Here is a 24897-nt window from a genome sequence, read left to right as displayed (position 1 = left end):
TGCCATTTCACTCATCTCTACCCAGGGTGTGAATCATCCCTTTGCCCAGTGCATCCCAGCCATTACTAGCTTAGTTAGGAGCCTGTGAGTTATCAGATCACCTGTCAAGGTATCCCCAGGCTTATGTTCTAGTGGCCCTTATTTAACTTAATAGCGGCTCCAAACAGCAAGAGGAGTGATGCTGGCAATCCAGATATTTCAAAGAGAAGCCGGAAAGTGCTTCCTTTAAGTAAAAAGGTGAAAATTCTCAACTTAATGAGGAAAGAAAAGAAATAGCATGCTGAGGTTGCTGCAATCTACAGTGAGAATGAATCTTCTTTCTATGAGATTGTGAAGAAGTAGAAAGGAATTTGTGCTAGTTTTGCTGTGGCACCATGGTGTTGTATGATAAGTGCTTAGTTAAGATGGAAAAGGCATGAAATGTGTACAATAAGATATTTGACAGAGTTTACATTCACAAAACTTTTATTTCAAGTGTATCAATATAATTGTTCTATATTATTTTTAGTTGTTAATTTCTTACTGGGCCTAATTGATGAACTTTATGCATGTATAGGAAAAATATTGTGTGTGTATATATATAAGTATATATATTTATTGTATATAGTATATACAGTATATGCACATATAAATATAATATAAACAGTATATATGTTATATACTATGTGTCTATACACACACACACACACACACACACACACACACATACACACATACACTATCCATGGTTTCATGAATCCACTGGAGGTCTTGGAAGATTTCCCCCTGCATAAGGGGGAACTGCTGTATGTCCAAATGGATATCCAGACATACAGACAAAAGATTTGGAGAAAAATATATCATGTAGTGGCTGATTTTTGACTGATATGCTGAAATAAATAATTTCTTAGATTCAAACAATCTCAATATATCCTTAGCAGGAAAAAGAAAAAAATACATAAACAGCTAGGTAAAATATAAAAGCATCTTAAAATAACAAATAAAAATTAAGTTTAAGGTAATATAATCGCACTGAAAACAGACTTAATAAGGAATGCCAAAGGAAGTTTGGGGTTAAAACAATCACTTGATGTGGAATTTTATAAACCCATCTAAACTAAAATTCAACTGAAAGTCTTTAAAAATGAAGAAAAAAGAGAATTTGCCATCAACACAACCAAATCAAAGAATTACTAATTTTAATGTACTTTAGAAGCAGGGAACTAAACACAGGAAAAAAAAAAAGATTGAATTCAAGAAGCAATTTGAGTGATGCATTTGCAGGCAGATCTGATAAGCAAAGGTTATATAAACACCACCACCATATTAATAGTGATTCTTTTATTGGGGCATAAAAACCAGTTGATTATGAAGTACTGTAAAAAAAGTAACAAGAATAAATGGGGACAGGGCAATAGATGTTTGAGGATACAAAAAAGCCTTTGCATATTTTCAGGAGGATAGAGATATTATCAGCAATGAGTTTTGTTATTGAGCCAATTATCTTTTAAGGACAGAATATTGAATGGAACAGGACAGTATGAAGGCTACACCTCAGTGTTTCCTGTGGGAAAATTCAGTGGAGTAGAACTTTGTTCTCTTGGCTTACTCGTGGCTTCCCCTCAAGAAGGTCCTGACAAGAGGCTATTCCTACACAAACACACACACACACACACACCCTCCGCCAACACAGGAAGAGCTCTTGCTTGGACATAAGGTCAGAGGGAGCATTGCTTATGGCAGAGAAAATTGTCCTGTGACCTTCCCATAAAAGTGCTGCACTTCCAGTTAAAGAAGAAGTGCAACACCTCTGGTTAAACTTCACCTCTCAGGTCTGCTTTGAAGGCCCTGATTTGAATGAGTCAGGAGGCAGAGGAGAAGGAGGAGGTCATGAAAGGGACAATGAATATCATAAACCCCTCTCCCATCACAAGTGTCTGGAACAGGTGAGTGGAGAATGAGTATATTTGATATGGGATCAAAGTTTTAATTCAGAATGGCTGACATTTTAACACTTGTAGATGCAAATAATCAACCACCAATCTATAATGGAAATAGAAGGGTTTCATTGGAGCTGAACTGAGGTCTACAGCCTGGGAGATGCAGATTCAAGAAGCACTTTACTTGTGTTCCACAGGACTACAAAATGGGGGAGGCTTATATAGGCAAAAAGAGCAAAGTCACAAATTATCAGAAATTAGTATTAGAGCTGGCAATAAGTAATGGTGCTTGTTAAGCAAGGCTTAGTTGGGGTCTGAAATGACTGCATCATTACAAGGGGAGACCTTGTAACCATAAAGTTACAGTTGGTACCTGCTGGCAAATGTTGTCTTGAAAATAGCTGATGGTATCCTTGAGTTTCATAGAGTTGAGAAAATCCAAGCTCCCACTGATACAGGAGCCTGTCTGAAACCACAACCTGCCTCTATTTAGAATGTCCGAACCAGTTACTCCACTGTGATTTTCAAATGCATTCTTTTCTTTAATGATTAAAGCACTGGTATAATATATGACAAACAGGCCATGACAGGTCATTCTAATTAAAATATATTTCAGGCTTAATAGTGCAGAAGCCAGAATGACTTACATATAGTGTAATATGTGGAAATTTCTTGAAAGTGAATATCAACTCTCTAAAAGGCAGAACTGAAATTCATAAGAAAATTATGGGTTCTGCCCAAGATGACATCTAAATTGAAGAAAGGAATCCATACATGCCATATTTGAAGAATCAGTGGGGAAGAATTCATTCATGTGTACAAGAAGATGTGTTTGACGGTCTGGATTCTCATAAAATGATACTTTAAGAATTAAAATGTATGCATTTTAAGGAATAATGTTTAATATTATAAATTTTAAAAGTAACATTTAGCAAATTATGCAAGTTGCAAGAAGGATCCATGCAGAATAATGTCATTAAAGTAAAAGCTTAAACACAAAAAATAATAAGCATTTTGTGCTTATATACAATTTTGTGTTATGTATATTTTGTGTAATTATATATGTAAAGCCTTAGGCAATTCTTGGTAATTACAAATATATTACTGTGTCTAGTGTACAATCAAATCAAAAATTTATTTATATTAATTTTCAGCATTTTGTTACTATTCATAAAAAGAAGTAATAATTTAATATATGCATTTTTATAGACATTCTTGATAGTGGCTTAAGTACAGTTCTGTTTAATGATATTAGAAAATTTCTTAATTCTGCCTACAATATAACATGGATTTTGCAGCCTAATGCATTTTTAATAACACATCAGTGCATCCGTCCATGCCCCATTCCTTTATGCATTAAAGGAGAAGCCAATCATCATATTCCATTAAGTATTTATCAATGGAGTGAATGTAATTTCCTTAAAGCATTACTTATTTACCCTAATATTGTTAAAATCATTCCACATCTATATATGTTTATGTATATATATAATCAGTGCCATATGTACAATCATTTTATATATATATAATCATTTTGTACAGTTCAGCTTGTTGATAATAAAACCCATTCATGAAAATGACATAATTCCAAAAGATATTTTAAGATTCTGTATTTTTGAGATAAATTATTAAGCTTGATATCTTTGTAAGTTTAATACATTCTGAAGTTTGAATTATCGAAATTTTTAGATACTAATTTCTTCTATTTCAATATTATGGAGATTGATTTTTATTCTTTTAATTTTTTTTTTTTTTTTTTTACGGCAGCACCTGTCAAATCAGAGCTGCAGCTGCAGGCCTACACCACAACTATGGCAACACCACATCCAAGCCATATCTGAGATCTTTACTGTGACTTGGAGCAATGCCGGATCTTTAACCCACTGAGAGAGGCCAGGGGTCTAACCTGGATCCTCAGAGAGACAACTTCAGGTCCTTAACCCTCTGCCACAATGGAAGCTCCTGGTTGTTATTCTTACAAGTTTAACATGAGTTTCCATTACTGAGGTAGCTTAATACATAGAAAAGTGTCCTTTATATTTGATTAGTGACACAAGATCATAAGTAGTTAAAATATGAAGGGAATGAAAAACATAATCCAGTTACCTTATGTCCAATTGAATTGGATAAGAGAGAAAGTTGATAAAATTACCACAGAAAATTGCTATTTTCCCATAAATGGCAGCCCTTATTTCTTGCATGGATGGTGTATCTGTAGAAAGATTCTGGAAGGCTACATAAAGAATACCATTTTTATGAGAGGGTGCAGTGACTGTCTTTATCCAAGGTCAAACTTCCCTGAAATTCCAAAGTTCATAAATTTCAAGATTCATTTACTCCTGACAATATGCCTCCTCTTAGTTCAAAGGAAAAAATACATATACATTTAAAAGCTAAAGAATAAAATTCAATAGAGTATTTAACTTTATATAGCTCTTTAAAATGAAAAATTTTTATGACTTGAGTGTGAGGTAGTAAAAAAGAGTCATAAATTAATTTTTCTTCACCATGGATTTGGAGCTTTAAATGAAAGTTGAAAGTGGCAGTAAAATGTTCTATTGGTTTCATTCCTTCCAAAGGAAAAAAATGTTAGTGATAATGTATGAATCCAACTTTGGACTTTGTTTGGCTGATTGGGGAGGAGATAATATGTGGACATTTAGACAGTGTTTATAAGATAGCAGTAAGTCTTTTGAAAGAAATATAATTCAGGAAATCCATAACTTTTCTTATTTTTATTAAAATTATAAATTTGGTTAATGTTTTCACTGGATTGGTAGCTGTATATGTTGTTTTGTATATGCTGATTGATTTTTACCTAAATATTACATTATGAAAGATCCCACCTGCATATTTTAGGAAGGAGTAAGTTGATTACAAGTGGTCTTCTGAGAATATCTGTGAAAAAAGCTCAACTTTTCCTTCATGGAATTAAGTATAACAGTATAAATAACTTTATCCCTATATATACTTGATAAAATTTACCAAATATATTATTTTGACATTAATTCCAGTCACATGATTTGATCTCATGTAAATTTAAGAAATGTAGTTTCTTCTTTCCTTTCTCCTTCTTTTTAATATATCTCTCTAATTACCTTAGGCTAACACTTCTTCCTTAAAAAAAAAAAAAAAACCCACAAAATCATGAGATGGTCAGTATAGATAAAATGATCAATCTCATAAAATTTTGAGTATCTTATGACACTAAAATTTCACTTCAAAAAAAAATCAGAATAAGAACACAATTATGTAGGAAGATAAAATCTTATTTCAAAGTTATTTATTATTATGTTTTTATTTTTAATCTAGGGAGCTGTCAACAATCAATAAGGAATCAAGCAAACAAATTGTTGTATATCCACAGAATGGAATTCAATAGCCTTGCAATGATTAAAAATATCATAAAAGAATGTCAACCTACATGGAAAGATTTTAAAAATATTGTAAACAGATAATAATTCAAATTATTACATGCAACAGAGATGCCCTTCAGTAGGTGAATAGATGAACAAACATGAAGGCAATGGAATACTGCTCATAAATAAAGGGAAATATTAACTCCTACAACAAGAAGAATGAATCTTAAATATACTTTGATGAGTGAAAGATGCCAGAACCGAAAGGTTGTGGATTGTATGGTTCCATTTTTATGACTTGGAAAAGGCAAGTCCTGATACAAGGCAGGAAATAATGCTTGTTGCAGTGATGCTTATTCTCATGTGTTCTTCCCTCAGGTCATACAAAGAAGACACCCAGTCACAATTCTAGAAGCCTTGTAGCCATATGAAGAAGACCTTTCCCCTCTTGGAAGCAAATGCTGCTTCGTCTAGGTCTCCTTTGAACCCCGACTACTCACAGATGTAAAACAGAATAAATGTTCAGGTGACTTTGACAAGACATGCATGACATTAAGATTGGTGGCTGTTTGTTATAGAGTATTATGTGGTGATATCACAATGGTAAACTTTGACTACATAGGAAATAAGGTTAAACATCAAAACAAATTATAAAAATTAAGAGATAAGAATTTATTTGTGGCAAATATAATCTAGGATGGAGTTTTATCTGTAACATATGAAGAGTGCCTATTATGTAATATAATCTTTAACATGGAAAAAGAACATGAACAGTTCATAAAGAGACACAAAAATATGAATATATTGCAGTACTTTTAGCTCTTCAAAGGTAAATTCAGACAATAAGGAGAAACTATTTCCCACATGTAATGACTTTTATTCTATTTGTAGGAGGAAGCTGTTAGTAATAAAAATCTGTACAATGGTTTCTAATAATGCTTGATGATATGGATCAGACTTTAGATCCCATAATTACTTTTCAAGCAATATACCTGAGGTACATGTTCATCTTTAAAAATCCATTTGTAGAGTTCTCTTGTGGTGCAGGGATTTGGGGATCTGACATTGTCACTACGGCAACTCGGGTTCAATCCCTGGCCCAGAACTTCCACATGACACGGCCATGGCCAAAAAAAAAAAAAAAAAATGTTTGTACATACAGTACAGATAGACTAAATTGGTACAAACTTATATAAAATTGGTATAAATATACATATTTTTACATAAGTAAAAACAATATAAGTAGATGTTCAATATAACTTTCTTATAACAATGATAAAATCCTATATTTTGAAACAAGGTGACTGGTTATTAAAAGATGCTACATCTATATTTCAATTAAATAATTAGTTAAAATTTTATATATAAATATTATGAAATATGTATACATGTGAAGTTTTAAGATTATATAAATTTAGTTGGAAAAGGCAGGTTACAAATATACAAATGTATATATTAAAACACTGACACATAATATATGGTACATATATTTTTAATGACATTTTGAAAATGTCAACTACTTTTAAATGACATCTATACACAGAAATTAAAAAAAAAAAGACTAGAATGGATTGTGTCAGAATGTAAGACATTTTTAGTCTTTGGTTACCAAACTTTGTGTTATATGCTCTTAAAAATTATTGAGGATTCCTGGAAAGCTATTATTTATGTTATACATAACTGCTTATATTTATTTTATTATAAGGTTAGACTGATAACTTTAAAAACAATGACATGCAGAGCAATGACATCCATGTAATGCAGCCTCTGCAACAGAGCTCTCATGAAAAAATTAGCATGAACAAGGCAAACACAGGTTTAGCAGTATTATGAAGACAGTTTCAATCTGACCCCAAAAAGGATCTTAGGAATCCCCAGGCATTCTTGAACCACACTTTGTGTATTGTTGTTTTAAATGGTATCATTATTAGTGTGAATTTAGTTTTTTTATTTCTGCATTTTTTCATTTTAAGAGTAATTTTACATTTTACTCATGTGTGAATAATCAGAAAAAAATGAAACATAAAAAAATTCACCAGAAAATCATTTCCAGTCTGATCTTTCTCATGTTCTGCATATGACATGAGAATATTTTTTTCCTTAATTTCTCCTCCCTTTTGTCTGTCCTTTCTTTCCCTGCCCTTTGACCTTCCAACCATTTCTTTGTTTCTTTCCTTTCATATTTTAAAATACAAATCAAACTATTTACCCCACATATGTTTGTCACTGGATATTTAAAAGAAAGTAATCAATGGTCTGTTGTAGACACTCATAATTTAATGAAAAAAAAAATCTAAGTCCTATGATTGTTTTGCATTCAACTTCCATACTAGATAACCCAGATTTAGATTTTTTTTTTTCCCGTACATTCTCTAGATTGTCCAGTGCCTCATCTTTCCAAATGTTTTCTCAGTTTTTAATGTCCAGCTCAGGCCCTCTACCATGAGGAATTGTCTAAGATTTTTAGCACACAAAGCTTTGTCCTTCCTCCACAACTCAAGGTGAGATCTTCAGTTATTGCATTTGTATTTCTCGTTTCTTCCCAGATACATTTAAAGGAATTTGAAGCAGCAAATATATATATTGATTGCTAACTATGTTCCCCAGAGTATTATGTATCTTCCTCAGTATTTATTTGATGCTCTGAAGAACTGTTGGCTTATCAATGGCTTTTTTTTTTTTTTTTTTTTTTTTTTTTGTCTTTTTGCTATTTCTTGGGCCGCTCCCGTGGCATATGGAGGTTCCCAGGCTAGGGGTCTCAATGACTTTTGATTCTGAAAATTTAGGGGAAAGAAAAAGACTGTCAAATATTGAGATAAATGATACCATTAGACACTCATATTCACTAGAAGGAAGTAAAAATTTTATTGTCTTTAAAATGGTAATGACAAAGTGTCTTGAATAAAATTATTATTAAGATATAAAGTGCAAATTGGTATTAGTGTAGATGAAATCTCAAAGGTTATGCAAATATGATTTTTCACTAAGAGGTATGTTTATAAATGGTAATGTGTAAGAAAGTTTATAGAGAATTTTAGAAATTGAACTTAGAAATGTCTTTAGAAGTTACTTTTTCTTGGTATTGTCCTTGTGGTACAGTGGAAATGAATCTGACTAGGAACCATGTGGTTGCGGATTCGATCCCTGGCCTTGCTTAGTGGGTTAAGGATCCGGGATTGCCATGAGCTGTGGTGTAGGTCACAGATGTGGGTTGTGAGATGTTGTGTAGGTCACAGAGGTGGCTTGGATCCCACATTGCTGTGGCTGTGGCATAAGCTGGCAGGGCTGGCAGCTGTAGCTCTAATTGGACCTCTAGCCTTGGAACCTCCAGGTGCCACAGGTGCAGCCCTAAAAAGATAAAAAAGACAAAAGAAAAGTTACCTTTTCTTCTCCATCAAGTGCACATCATTATTTTTTTAAAACAAAATATTTTAGCATTTACTTATAATAGTGAGTTTCACCCACTGATATCTTTCAGAAATACATTATTAATATATTTTCACAGACCAGTCAACAGATCAATGTTACCATAAGGACCAGAATAAATTCGTATATAAACAATTTATAACACTGTCATTTTCTTATTAGAACCATGTATTTTACTTGCATAATTTTAAAATTATAGTGAACCACTAAATGTAAGAATAGTAAGACCCATATGATTTGGGAGTATTATTACTGTTGAAATTGTATTGCATTTTTTTCATATTTAGCTGTATATCTCTATGTCTACCTGTTCTATCAATATATAACTATACAAAAATGTACATATATGTATATATGCATATATAGAGTTCTTGATATAATTTTAATATTTTTACATAGTGTCTGCAACATAACATGAAAAACTTGTTACAATTTAACAAATAAAATTATATGATAATTTGTTTTGTTTAAATTCTACTTGGGCCTTTCCAACATTTTATTTGGTCATTAGTAATTTTTCTTTTGATAATTTGTGACTTTTTTGGCCATGCTTTTGCCATTTGATTGCATAGGACATTTAATGTAGTTTTTACTGACTGATATGGACTATATTTTGTACCAACAACAGAGGTCATGAGTTTGAATTGACAAATAGCTCACATCTAAAATATGTTCTTCTATATCTGTACAAAATCTCTGTGAAATACAAACCCAGGAGCAGTATCACTGAATTAAAATATGTATATTTGCTTAATTTGATTAAGTGGTACCAAATGCATTCATATTTGTAAGATTTCTTTAGTGTATATATTTGTATGTGGATGGAAGTAAAAATGTAGGTAAGTGTGAAATCCTTGTGAGTTTCAACATTAGTTCCTGATGAAATTTTTCCTTTTTTTGTGTTCTGACTTATTTAACATAAAATAAAAGAAGCCTCAGGTAAATCCATCTGCTCTAAATTTAAGAAGATAATTGATTATTTTTACAAAAATCTTTAGACTCTTAGAGGTATTTTCATTAGTTTTTATGAGTTTTAATTAACTAAATATTTCCAATGTCTGTGTTTAAGAATTATTTTCTTTTTTATTTCCAACGTTGTTTATTTTGTTATTGTATTCCTGTTTTCATTTTGATAACTTTCTTTTGCCTTCTTGTCTTATTTAATATAGTTTATTAACAACTTGGGACATAGTTAAGCTAATTTATTTCCATAATTTCTTGTTAAAGACCATTATTTTACATGAAAGACCATCATTTATTATATATACTTATAAGATTAAAAAGTTCAATCATATTTTATTTTATGTATATTAATTGCATGAATTGGCTTTTTTGTTATATTAATTTCTTCTGTCAGAAAAATGTTAAATTATTCAACATAATTATGTACAGGTTTACCCAGAAGAGTCCTGATTCATTGCTGTTTTCTCTGGTATAATTATAAATAATGATACTTTCATCCTCAGAATATCAATTTATATTACAAATTATGTGTTCTTCTTACCAAAATAATTTCTATTGATCTATTCTGTTTAAGATTTGCTTTATATATTAAGGTGCTAATTATGAAAAATTATAATAAAAATAAAACTAGCTAAATTTTATTTGAGAATTATGTTCTAGACATTCTTCTATACACTGTCCATGCATGAAATCATTTCATACTCAAGCTACCCTGTGAGAGGGCATTAGCTTCATTATACAGATAACAAAAGTGAGGCATTCAGAGAATTCAGTGTTTTATTAGGTTTACTTAGTCTAACAAAAATTAAAATTAGTAGAGTTCCTATTGTGGCTCACTGGGTTAAGAACCCAGCTATTATCCATGAGGATGTGGGTTAGATCCCTGGCCTTGCCCAGTGGGTTAGAGGATCCAGCATTGCCAGGAGCGTGGTGTAGACTGCAGATGCAGGGTGAATCTGGCTATGGTTTGGGCCAGCAGCTACAGCTCCCATTGGACCCCTAGCCTGGGATCTCGCATATGCTGCAGGTACAGCCCTAAAAAGAAAAAAATTAACAATAATTAGCATGTTTTCTTATTTAATTATATGTTTTATAATCATTATGTGGTTAATTTTATCTCAATTGGAGGGATTTTTGCTTTATAATGGATTAGATTGTCATTGAAATAAATGTTTAGAAATATGTTTATTTTGTTCCACAAAAGAGCAGGATAGGAACCTCCAAGCCTCCCCCTCCCCCCGCAAAGAGACATCCAACAATAAAAAATGGGCTAAATTAACCTTGGGGGAATTCTGGATGGAAGGCATACGCCACCAAGTGAGCACTCTAGTTAAGAAAGAGCCACATCCTTAAGGTATGAGATTTTGTCCCCTTTTCACTTGTGCTTGTCCCACACCCTCTCCAGCTCAAGCTGGTCTTTGTTTCCAGCAGGGACAGCCCAGTTCCAGGTTCTCTCCATGGAAGTGAAGGGACAGAGATGTGTTTGTAACATCCTAACCAGACTAAACGCCACCCGAGAATTAATCACTATTTCCCCTAACTTAGATCTCAGACAAGAAAAGCATGGGAGCCTCCTGGAAAAGCTACAGGAAGACCATACCACAGATACCTGAAGCCAGAGACAACAGGTGAGACAAGCAGTAGACCATCTAAGGCACAAGGCAGCTAGAGTGAGACTCCATGTGGAAAGGAGAATGAAAACATCCACCCTCAGACCCAGGAAAGACACACAGTCAGGTAAGATGCAAGAAGAGCTTATTATTAACTATACTCACCTTACTGTATGTAAATCCTCAGAACTTATTTCTCTTATAACTGGAAGTTTGTTCTTTTTGACACACATCTCCCTAATCTCCCTACCCCCATCCCTAGCCCTAGTAGCCACTATTCTACTCTGATTGTATGAATTTTACTTTTTCATATTCTAAATATCAACGTATTATATGGTTTTTGTCTTTCTCTGTCTGACTTATTCCACTTAACATTATACCTCAAATTGTGTCCATGTTGTTGCAAATGGCAGGATTTCCTTCTTTCTTGTGGCTGGGTTTTATTCTACTGTTTATGCATACCACATCTTTTTTATCTATTTGCCCATCAGCAGACTCTTAGGTTGTTTGCATATTTTGGCTATTGTGAATGATGCTGTAATGAACATGGGGTGTAGATACCTCTTTAAGATTAAAATTTTCTACATACTGTTTTCCATGGTGGCTGCACCAATTTACATTCCCACTAAAAAGTGGACAAAGGGTTCTTTTTTCTCTGCATCTTCAGTAACACTTCTTATCCCTTATATGTTTGATGTTAGCCATTCCAAGAGGTGTTTCTCATTGCGATTTTGATTTGTACTTCTCTGAAGATTACGTAGGTTGAACATCATTTCATGTACTTCTTGGCCATTTCCATGGCTTCTTTGGAAAAAAGGTCTATTCAGATCCTCTTTCCATTTTAAATTGAATTGTTTTGTTTTGCTGTTGGGTTGTGTGAGGTTTTTTTTTTTAATATATATTTTGAATATTAACCCCTTGTCAGGTTGTATGATTTACAGATATTTTCTCCCTTTCAATAAATAGAGTGCCTTTCATTTCATTGATTGTTTCTTTTGCTTTACAGAAGCTTTTTAGTTTGATGTCAGATTCAATGAGTTCATGCATCACATTGACACAAATAAGAAGAAACTATATAATCTAAAATCAAATTGAAAATTAAGCAAAATTCTTTAAAGTTTTTTTGTTACTCTTTTTTTTTCGGACCATATGTTTGTACATTGTACACCATTATATATCTTGCAAACACAAAAATCCTAAATTTGTAATTTTTAATCTTTTTCCCTGAAAAACTTTAAAAACTTATATTTCCCATACAAGCTTTATCATCTAAATTAGTTTTTAAAATCTTAACAGAAAAAATGATTAATTTTATTTGATTAGTTTTATTTAATTACATGTGCTCTATAAACTCAAAATTCAAGAAGATTAGACATTTAAAGATGTCAGTTAAAATAAATTATAAAATATATAGTTATGTAATTTAAAAAAACTGACATGCACTTCTTTTCTTGAGGTTACTTAGAAAATATATATCTGCATATTACTGAATAACAACGTATTCAATTATTCCATATTAAACACTGTGAGAAATAAAATGTTTACTACAATGTTCCTGATCTCAAGTAGAGCACTGCAAAGTTTGTCATATAATATTAAAATTATTGAAGAAAAAGCAAAAAATAATTTCTTACAAAGTTTGCCAATATGACATATATTCTTTCATGGACCCCCACTATAGGTAATAGTTAAGAGGAGGAGACCGATTTTCCATCAAATTATAACAATTATATGATAAAAATATAGTAATTAATATTTACTTAATACTTTCTCTCATCTAAACACTAGCTCTTTGCCTTTTCATAACACTTTATACCTTTATCGAGTCCATGTTTCCTAGATATTCAAGCTCTGAGTGCTTGAATAAGTTACCTACATTCTTTCAGCTCTTTGAACACAGCTGTCTCCATGGTCCAAGCCCTCTCCATTGTACCATTATAATTTGATTACCTATGTAAGGACATTAAAAAGCACAAAATATTAGCAGAAAATAAAGTAAGGGTGAAGTACACATATGAACACACACACACATAAGTACATACTGACTTTGAAGTAGTTTTCCATTATAAAACTATAAAATAATACTAGCAGAAGAAAGAATCGAGGGAGTAGTATGGTCACAAAAACTTCTGTTTACACATGTTCTGCCCATCTGTGGTCTGTGAAAATATAAAATTTCTCAAGTTCAGCAATACAATTTTATTGTAATCTAAAGAAACTGCTTTCCCAGATTGCTCTTTCAGATATCTTATTGTCTTAAGATTTGTAATATAGGCAGAGACTGTAAAACTCTATTTACTTTGAAAAGTAAAATATTTCAATCCAGCCATGCACATAACTCTGGCTTAAACTTCAACCTAAGTCATCTCAGTGGGAATTGGCAGACAAAACAATGTTAATATTCTTAGCTGTTACCCTATTGTGGCTGCTTTCTCTTTCTTGTAGAACTCATCCATCTCATTGCATTGAAATGCGTTTATGACTTCTGTAGTGCAGGTTTCGATTAAGATAGTTTTCATTGGTATAGTTAAAAAACAATAAGCAAATGGTATTTATTAATATTCAGATACTGAAGAATAGTGAGATTCCAGTATAAAGGACTAGAAAAAAAAAAAAAAAACAATGACTGCAGCAGAAAGTGATACAAAATCTCACTGCTCCTTTCTATTTTGCTGCAAAAATATACTACACATCCCTGAATGACAGTGGCATTGCTATGATGTTAGTACTTTCATACTGTGGAGTTCAAGGACCTAAATGATTGTGCTAAAGACAATTACATGCAAAAATTTCAAGAATTTTCTTTTAAATGTTCTGGAAATAATTGATTTACATTTCAAGAAAATGTGTATATACTAAGAGTGATGATTTTATAACCAAAGTGTACTTTAACTTATATAGTAAAACTTCCCAAAAGAACATACCAAAAACTTTTTTTGTACTTCTGCTAATAATTATTTAGGAAGCTTTTCAGTAGCAATTATTGTTTGACCAAAGATCATCCTGCTAACCATATGACTATCACAAAAATCTACTCAAAGCACATTCTTTCTTTTAGAAATTGGAAACTTAATATAGATGCTAATGTCAATAAATACCCTAAAGGGAATTTAAACAGTAAAACTAAACATTAAATTACTACACAGAAATCTTGGTGGAGATAGCTTTAAATGCAGAATTTGAGAATGGACCAAGAAAATGACATGATGGAATATAGGAAATATAGGAGCAATAATGAATTTACTATACTATTATGTGTCTAAGAAACATCTTAATGAACATGCTTACAATAGATTCTTAAATAAGTTGTTACATATGTATATTACAATTTCAGATATGTGAATTTATGAAATAAAGATTAGCATGCAAAATTTCAAAATATAAATTGCTTAAACCCATATGGTATGGGCATGCATGATTGTTCTTTATTCTTATATCTGCAAATTTTCCAAATATTATCATTGGCAATTATTTTACTTTACAAAAATGTTAAGATTTATACAATAGAGATGAATTCTATTTTCAGTATTTACTATGTAAATTTTGAATCATCCTAATAGAAAACTAAAGGAAAACAGTGTCTCACAAAAAATAGAATTCTTGTATTTCTGTGATTTCTTTCAGTTATGGTGTATTTCTACATTGTGTATAACTACTGGAAATTCTTCATTCTTCTTTTTACTTATCACTTGATATCAAGTATATATATGTGTGTGTATATATATATGTACACATACATGTGTATGTTTTCTAAACATATGGTCAAATGTGAATAATGAAAAATCAAATATTTTTTACACTCATTCTTGAGAAACATTTGTATTCTCTATTTTTAAAGACAATGAATTATAAAACTAATTTCAATATTGTCATGGAAACTTGGAAAAAAAAGGTAACTTGAAGTCAGAATATTTACACTGTTGGGAAACACGAATTATTTTCTCATTTCTTTAATATTAATAATGTCCCTGATTACATTAGAATTTTGTTCTGGGCTGTCTCCTAAAACCTAAATCAGTATGATTAACAGGCCAAGGTGGCTCTGTCTTTCCTTTGATTTTATATTGATATATATACAGAGAGAGCGATAAGAATCACTAGCTGTATAGCAGAAATTGACAGAACATTGTAAATCAACTATAATTAAATGTTTTTAAAAAAGGAATGACTAGCTAAGGACCGATTAATATTTAAAGATCACCGGTGGCGTGTCCAAAAAATGGTAATGTGATATTTAAATATATCATTCAGTAATGATTACACAAGAAGTTTTAAAAAAGGGAAAAGTAAACACTGGACGTCTGAGATTAATAGAGTGTGAGATGACAAGTAAACTAAAAGACCTTCAGGGACCAGGCTGGTGATACTGAAGTCAATGTTTTAATCCAGATGAACTTCCTTTATTCACTGAAGGATAAAATAGTAACCTATAATTGTGTGAGATAAATGGTAAGATTTTGTTTAATTCTATATGAATGAACCTTTGTGAATCACTTGTTTCTCAAGAAAAACTGGCTTTTCCTTGAAGGTATGTTGTGAGCTTGTATGTTATCCTCAAAGACCATTGATGGTTAAATAACATGTAAATCTAGAAATCAAGTTTAGAGGAATTGTGTTTTAATTCACAAGACTTCTGATGGTATATCCAAACTGTAAAATTTCCATTTGCTGGCATAGGAGTACATTAGCGTACATGTACACATGGCATGTACAGAGACTTGGAATTTATTGTGTGCATCATTTTATAAGCAACAATAGTGTTAATTAAATGTCAACTAAGATTTAGAGAGATACAAATCATCTTAGAAGGACAAAAATCCTAAATATTTGCTATCATGCGTTTAAGGACTATTTCTTCTGTTAGTATACTAACATTTTTACCAAACAAAAGAAGAGGATCTTATATTGGCTTCTATTTTTATTTGTATTTGTAAAATAAAAGCTTAAATCTGTAATATTGTAAATACCTTCAGGTTGTTTTCAAGCAAGAACTTTTCAAAGCTGGAGATGCCCCTTTACATTGTATTCATTTCACACCAAGTCAATTTGATATCTCTCATTATTTAAGGTTAAGAGAACTTGAAAAGAGGAGATTGGAATTCAAATGTATGAGCCTGACTTCAGTCATATATTTACATACAGTACCTATTTTAATTCAACCAAATTTTTCTTTATTAGGTAACATGCAAAATAATGTTTCCCAGATTTTTCTCCCCACATATTTATTTACAGTTTTATTTTTTAAACCACATCAGGCTTTGCTCATAAGAGTGACTCATTGAGTATGATAGAAAAGATCTGAGTTGTTGAATATGCAAGATAAGAAAATACAACCACTACATATTTGTCATCTAACCAAATGTAGAGGATAAACCGATTTATTTTATCTATTTTTTTCAGAGGACAAACCGAGATAAAATTGCATTTTCTTTTTTTTCTTTTATTGCCTACAGATTTAAATCACTTCTACTGCTTCATGTCGAAGTCATTTTCTCAAAAACAATATATGAGAAAAAAAAGATAACTGGAAACTATTTTAAAAATCCAGTAGCAAACTCCATGTCAAGTGAAATGGCAAATAAGGTGCCTCAAAATATGATATAAAGGACACACCTAAAATAGTTTACATATTTAAACAAGTATCTTTTAATATTGTATGTATCAAGAAAACTATAGTCAATTTAGTAAAATCATGACTCCTGAGATTTAGTAAAACACTGGAATCAATACTACCCTCAAACCAAAGATTGAATATTGGAGCTTTAATATTAACACCCTCCCAAAGCATAAAGCATAGAAGATAAAGCCTAAGGATTATTCATGATCACTAATTTAATAGTGTATCTTTGCCAGTTATCTGGCACTAAAGTAGCATTTTCAGTAAGAAGAAACTAGAAATAAACCTGAGTGCAAATAAAGAATATGGACTGTCTCCAATTTTTGGTACCAGACAGGAAAAAAGTCACCTGTAAAAATCTGCAATTACAAGCTTGCTCTAACAAAGGTTTTTATTCTAAACTGCACTACCTAAGTAGTATAAAATCTTCAGGTAAGAAAGAATCATCTCCAAAGCAAGCATCAAAAAATTCTGACAATATAATAGTTTTACTTGATATGTGTGCAGTCAAAATTCTCAAAACAAGGCAACTAAACCATGAGGCAAGAGAAAAAAAGAACAATTGTCAGCAAAATCCTATGAGCAAAGACTTTAGATACTAGAGTTATTCATAGAACATGAAATAGTTATGCTTAATATTTTAAATATGTTTTAAACTTTTTATTTTGAAATACATTCAGACTCAGAGGAAATTGCAAACCTAATGAAGAGAGTACCCACGTGCCTGTTCACCCAATGATAATATTTTGACTAAATATAGTGCATTACCAAAAGGAGGAAACTGACATTAGTACAATACTGTTTACTCAGTTACAAACATCGTTTAGATTTCACATCATTCAGATTTTACATGCACTCACTCAGTGTTGATGTTTACCTCTATAAAATGTAATCACATAGGTAAATATGTGTAGCCACCACCACAATCAGGGCTCAGTGATTCTCTCTCCCCAGGGAAGTTTCTTCATGCTGCCCCTTGATATGTACACCCTCCCTCAACTCTAACCCCGGGGCGCCCACTGATCTATTCTTAAGCACTATAGTTTTGTCATTCTGAGACAGTTACATAAATGGAATCATGGATACATAAATTTTTTTTTTCAATGGCCTCACCCACAGCATATGGAAGTTTCCGGGCCAGGAACTGAATCCAAGCTGCAACTGAGATAATGCCTGATCCTTTAACCCACTGCACCAGGCCAGGGATCAAACCTGGACCTCCGCACTGACCTAAGCCACTGCAGTTGGCTTCTTAACCCACTGCACCACAATGGGAACTCCCATAACCTTTTGAGATTAGCTTTTTTTCAATCACTATAATGCTGTGAAGTTGCCTGTAAATTGAGTGCATTAGTCATGTATTCCTTTTTAAAGTTGTGTGTCCTTCCTGGTGTGAATGACCTGCAGATTCTTTATCCATTAATCCACTGAAGGACATCAAAGTTGTGTTTACTTTTTAGCTTCTAAAGTTAAAACTGCTCTGAACATATGTGTATAGATTTCTGTGTAAATATATGTTTCCACTTCTCTAAAGTAAATACTCAAGGGTCTGATTTTTGATTCTTATTGTAAGTATGCATTTTTTTCATCAAACTCCAACTATTTTGCAGAATTGTCATATCATTTACATTCACAAAAACAATGTATAAAAGATTCTATTGCCCCCATCCTTACTAGCACTTAATATTGTCAGTATTATTACTGCTGCTCTAAACGGTAAGCATGACATCTAATCATAACTTAAAGTCTTATATCCTTAATGAGATGTATGAAATTATAGAGAAGGCATGTAAAATAAATTTTAAAATAAAGTACATATATATCATAACAACATTATAACATGTTCTTCGGGTTCATTGAAGCAAATATTGCAATTCATGTGAATAACATACCGAGATACCCTTTCCAGTTCTTAGTAACTATCTGAACCTCCCTCTTTGAAACTTTTCACATAACATCTTACTCATTCACACAAAAGTAGCTGATGTATCTGTATTGTTATTGGTAAAATACAGAAAGTCTTTTTTTTTTTTTTTTTTTTTTGTTTGTTTTTTAGGACCATACCTGCAGCATGTGGAAATTCCCAGGCTAGAGTTTGAATCGGAGCTATAGCCACAGGCCTACACAGCCACAGCAACATAGGAACTGAGGTATGTCTGTGACCTATACCACAGCTCACAGTAACACTGGATCCTTAACCCACTAGGTGAGGCCTGGGTTCGAACCTGTGTCCTCATGGATACTAGTTGGGTTTGTTACCACAGAGCCACAATGGGAACTCCCCAGAAATTCTTTGAATGTTTCTGATATTTTACAGCTATGCCTAAAGGAAAAATTTCTTTTTTTTTTTTTTTTTTTTTGTCTTTTGTCTTTTTGTTGTTGTTGTTGTTGTTGTTATTGTTGCTATAGGAAAAATTTCTTAATTCACATATTTTAAGTATTTTAAATAATTCTTCTTTTATATACTCAAATTTAGGGTTAGATACTGTATTTTAGCCATATATTTTGGGGAAAAAAAACTCATATATTCATATTTTTACTATTCAATTATTCATATTTTTACTATTTAACACCTTGATTATTTCAACTTCCTAGTCTCTAGAAATACAAATAAAACTAATTTGATTCTTTAGGAAAATGTGTATTTGTACTACATTAATTATAATTATAATTAAATTACTGCAATTTTTAGGCTACATTATCACCTATACACCTTCATGGGAAAAGTGATTTGAATGCCTTTATATAATAAAGGTTTATATAGATCCTATCATATAGGATAAAACATGGATCATGAAACATTTCAAGATAAATAGAAATCTTAAAACTAATATATTTTCAAAAGAAATGGCAAAGGCAGTGAGCTCAAATTAAAATTGAAGAAAATTATAGTCTATTCATCTGCAATGATCTAAAGAAACACATGCCTAAAAATGGCAGATTCTTGGTATATTACTACTCATTTTATTTTATCCCTTCAGAGAAAATTAACTGCTCTGAATGAACACGGAGAAAAACCAAAAGCACAATATGTATTGCTTTGTACCCTAGCAGTTTTATTCTTAATTTTCCAAAATATTTCTCCTATCAATACTTTGATTGTCCCAGAGAATATTAAGCTACAGCCCCATCCAGGGCTTTTCAAAAGAAAATAAATAAATAAATAAATGAAATAAAGACTCACAAACCAACACCAGGGAAATTGCACTACCAAATGGGAAGAACAGGGGTTGTGTTTATTTGTTTCTCTCTCCTATTCTAGAGGAGACAAGTGGTTTGTTTCTGTCCCCAGAGAAAGTGCTTGGTATGAGATTTGAAATGTCAAGTATAATTAAGACAAAGTGTTCTTTTTAGCCCAACAAAAGAAATATATCTTTCAAAGTAACTGTCTCTTGAAGTTAGAGAACACAAGCAGCGGATCTCAGTTGAAACAGCTCACTGTGGTAAATCACTTGTCAGCTTCAGCGTGTCTCCAAGTCGGCACATTGTCCAGCTGGGTGCCCCATCACTGCCCAGCATGGCTGGTCCGACCCATGGTATGAGCACAGCACATTTATGAATTTCTGACAATTCCAACCAAGAGAACCCAGATGCCAACTTCCATAAAATGGAAACAAGATGAATTTGTTTGTGACAGAATCAACTCAAGTTAAAATAGTACATTCAAGAGTAGTTGCAATGATACATGTAAGAAAAAAAGGTAGACTTAAATGCAGTTTAGCATCTCACTGAAATGTCTCATTTAGCTGCCATGTTACAAACTGTATTTTAGATGTGGGAGAGTTCATCTCTTCAGAGAACAGGCATGCAGCACATGTATATAGAAAGTGTACAATTCTTTGTTTTTTCATGGATGGCTTCTCAAAACAGCATGTATATTAATGTAACACAAAAAGATGTGTAAACCTTAGTGTAGGAGATATTTTTCAGTGAATACACTTATATGCAATGCATGCTAGATAGAAACAGATTATCAAAAGTGTTTTAAAAAATTCATTAAATTTTCCTATGCATTTTTTTTTCCAAAGAGGAACCAAACCAGGGTTTTTTTTTTTTTTTAGGGAATGAATAATTTTCATTTTCATTTTTTTTTCTTGTAAGCAATTAAGGAGAAGCTCCAACATGGGGTAGACAGACCGTGCTCTTAGATTCAGGTATGCCTGATTCTCCAGACAGATATGCCACTAAAAGACTCTATTACCTCATCAGTGGCAAGTTACCTCATCATCATAATTATGACTCTATCAGATTCTGGGGGATTTAGGATTAAAAAACAGTTTTCACTCAATATAGATCCTGTCTACTTCTGTCAAATGAGTGTTCTTGAAATTCCACACCTGGAATATATTTTTTGAAACTTTCAAGGTCATTTTTTTTTTTCAGGAATGTATAGAGCTGGCCTAATTGCAGCATCCTTTTGCAGTTTTGAGAACTCCATGTCTTTTCTCATATGAGTGCTTCTGTCCTATATGTCATTCTCCAATTTTCTGCTCTCAGGTTTAATCTGTTCTTCAGGACGTCAGTCAGTGTTGACCTCATAAGAAGCGTATTCTCTAAAACTTGAAAATGTGTGAATAATTCCTTTATCTTTGTTTTTAAGACATACTGCTCTTATATTCTAGTCCTATCCCACTGAATATGGCAGGTTAAATACAAACCTATATTCTGAGTTGATGGTCAGTTTTTGAGGGCAGAAAATATATCATATTAATTTTTAAATCACTATTTCCAGATAACAACTAGGAATTAATAAAATATGTGACATAATTATAATTCAGTTTAAATGGCATGCTCACCATTGTAATAAGTCCATATTAACATAAGTATGAAAGTTGGAAAAGATCATCCATATCGCCTTTATGACCCTGTTTATATGTCTTTAAGACTCATGTCCTCACATCTCTTGGGCAAACAGTGTGAGTAGAACAGGATAGATGCTAAGTGTAGAAATAATGCCAGGAATGCTGATGATTTGGAAGAACTACATATTACCAAAAATGCAATATTGTCTAAATTTGATCCCCTTCTTGACAGAGCAGTACATGAAAAGACTTCTTTTTAGATGCCCCAAAAAAGTTACCAGCCTTCTTCAAATAATTTTGAACACTTTAGACCACTGGAAGGCATGAAAATAAGTCCAAAGAGCAGTGAAGAAAGAGGGAATTCTCCATTTTCTACCAGAGAAACCAAGTCTCAAAGAGGTCTCATATCCCTTCCTCACCCATCATGGATTGTTCTCAAGCTTGAATCTGTACACATGGTGTAGGATGACTTCTAACTAAATGATGGGTAGTACACATTCTAACTGACCCATCCATTAATCATTTGTTGGGCCATATATAGGCCAAAGCGGATGTTATTTGTTATGTTTTGCCTTCTTTCATCTTCATAGCAATGTTACAGAATGTGCTTGCAGATGATAAAATTGAGGCTTACAGAATTTAAGCTCAGCATTTAGACTTGATCTCAAATCTATGCAGTTTGAAAGCCTGTTTAAAAACGCTTTACTTCTTTCTTAAAGGAAAACTCTTGACTAATCCATGTTACTGACAGCTGTGCTGAAAATGTGATATTTGCCAGTGTTTTAAAAAATGTCTATCTGCCTTCAAAACATGTTAATAACTATAGATTATTTTAAAAGTGGCTAGGATTTCCAATGGCAGTACCATGTTGCTCAATGCTACAGGGAAGAGAGATTCAACTGAAATGAATAAGGTCAGAATACTTCAAAAATAACACAACTGATGAGCAGTAAAATATGCCCAGTAGAAGTAATGATCTGATCAGGTATGTCTGTCTTGCCTTGCATATGGTCATAATTCTATATGATCATAATTCCATAGATAAGGACCATATGTAGAGTCTGACTCCTATGCAATTTCTATATGCAATTTTGCCTGCCTGACCTTTGGTGATTAGAAAGACTTTTTCTGGCAGGCCTGGTGGAGTAAAGGGGCTCTTCCCACCCCAGACACCCACACAGCCAGGGCTGCAGTGTCTGAAGGGAGTTGGAGTCAGAGACATGGTCCTCCTGGGGGGTGATGCTCTCCTACTTACCTATCTAGCCCTGATGCCTTCATTCCCGCCTCATGAGCTGAGGCCCGGGGCAGAGGTCTTCTTCCGGCTGTCTTGAGACCTCCTTGTAGAGTGGAAGGGAAATCCTTAAAGATGCTTTTCCCCACTGGGCCTCTGGATCCCCTCTGCTTCGCCCCTCCTAGTGTCTCCCTCCCATGCTGTCCTTTGGCCCAGGTTTGAGAAAACTGCCAGAGCCTTTGGTTCAGGGATTCCCTCAGCACTAAGGCTACCCGACCCCTACCCTAATGTGCCTGACCCTCCAGCAGTGCTCCCTTCCATGGGGACAGTATGATGGCACAGACAGTGTGCCCTTCCATAGGGACAATACAGCACCAACATAGCCTCTTGCTTGTCCCATTGCCGTAAGCTGCTAAAGGCTTAACTCTTTCATTGTCGGCTTGATGCTTTAATGAGCTGCTCTGATGCCTGACAGTCCAGCTCTGGTCTCTTCGCTCAGCTGAGCTCCTAACTCCACATGAGGAAAAGTCTGACTTTGTTTTTGATTTCTGACTGCTGACGGCTTTTAAGTATCAGTCCTCTCTCTCTTCTGACTCACATGCGGTCAAGCTGACGAGAAGCTGGAGGTTGGCTTGTTTGGTGCCAGAGAGAGATTCCAAGCCCCCAAACCTCACTCTGTGTGGGACAGCCCTCACCCTGTCCCCACCCCCACCCCCTGTAAAACCACGTGGGACAACCTTCACTCGTCCCCAACCCCCACCCCCATAAAACCATGTGGGACAGACCTCACCCCATCCCCACCCTACCACTGTAAAGTCATGTGGAACAGCCTTCACCCCATCCCCATCTGACACTGTAAAACCCTATGGGACAGCCTTCACCTCATCCCCACCCCACACCTGTAAAACCCTGTGGAACAGCCTTCAGCCCATCCCCACCTGACCCCTCTAAAACCGTTTGGGACAGCCTTCACCCTGTCCCTACCCCCACTCCCATAAAACCATTTCTTTGCTCTTTCAAGCCATTTTAGGCCTCTTTTAGGGAGGTTGCCCGACACTCTCCAGAAAGTCTCATTATATAAGTGATGATATTTTCCATACTCTAGTGTGTGTTGTATGTGATTATCAATCTTACTATCTAAACCCAATTCTGGGTGGGGGTGCTTCCTCCTGTTAAAGAGTGGCTATAACAGACTATACATGGAAGAAACAATGATGACATGGGTTAACATGGCTAGATTCAGTATAGGGATTCAGGGCTTTCTTCCCAGAGAGTTTTGCACCTCAGGTGAGATGTGAAAAATGAAGTGGGATTACCCAGTCAGGAAACCAGACTGTTCTTGGTGGATTAAGTATTTGAAAAAGGACAGAGACAAGAGAGTTCAGGATCCAGAGATATTTGAAACAGGCTCTAAAAGTAAAATGGAAGGCATTGCTGAATTTGTTGAGGATAAAAAGATGAAACCAGAATTAACCTTGGATAACTTGCTGATAATTTGGTTTATGAAATGCTTTGGATAATTTGTTGTAGAATACTTGTGGGTCACAGAATTATTCTCATATGCAACTGAATGAATCTCACACTCTGGAGAGAGAGTGAGCTGGGCTAGAAATTCAGGGTGGTGTATAAAACATCAGTAGTAATTTAAGTCATAAGGAGGAGAGGTGATTCAGAGAGTGAAAACAAAGGGGTCTGAGGAAACTCTATAAAGAACACTAACAATAAATACATTGAAGGGTCAGAATGATTAGATGAAACTAAGTAATTTGATCTCAGGTGAGCTAAAAGATGTTATGAACTGAATTGTGTTCTCATAAAATTTGTGTGTTGAAGCCCTTACTTGCAATGTTGAAACTGACAACACTCAGGACTCTAACCCAGCCAGAAGCCAGACTGGAACATGAACCCACAGTATTTTTTGTAATTAGAAGCACTCACCTTATATCTGGACTTGAAGTTAGGTTCTTTGT

Source organism: Sus scrofa, chromosome 15 (assembly GCF_054392235.1).
Source record: "Sus scrofa isolate SSC_HxYL_T2T_F1_AM1 chromosome 15, Sscrofa_HxYL_maternal_Yorkshire_Landrace_v2.0, whole genome shotgun sequence".
Lineage (NCBI taxonomy): Eukaryota > Metazoa > Chordata > Mammalia > Artiodactyla > Suidae > Sus > Sus scrofa.
The sequence above is the reverse complement of the archived record's forward strand: the minus strand, read 5'-3'. Positions refer to the sequence as shown.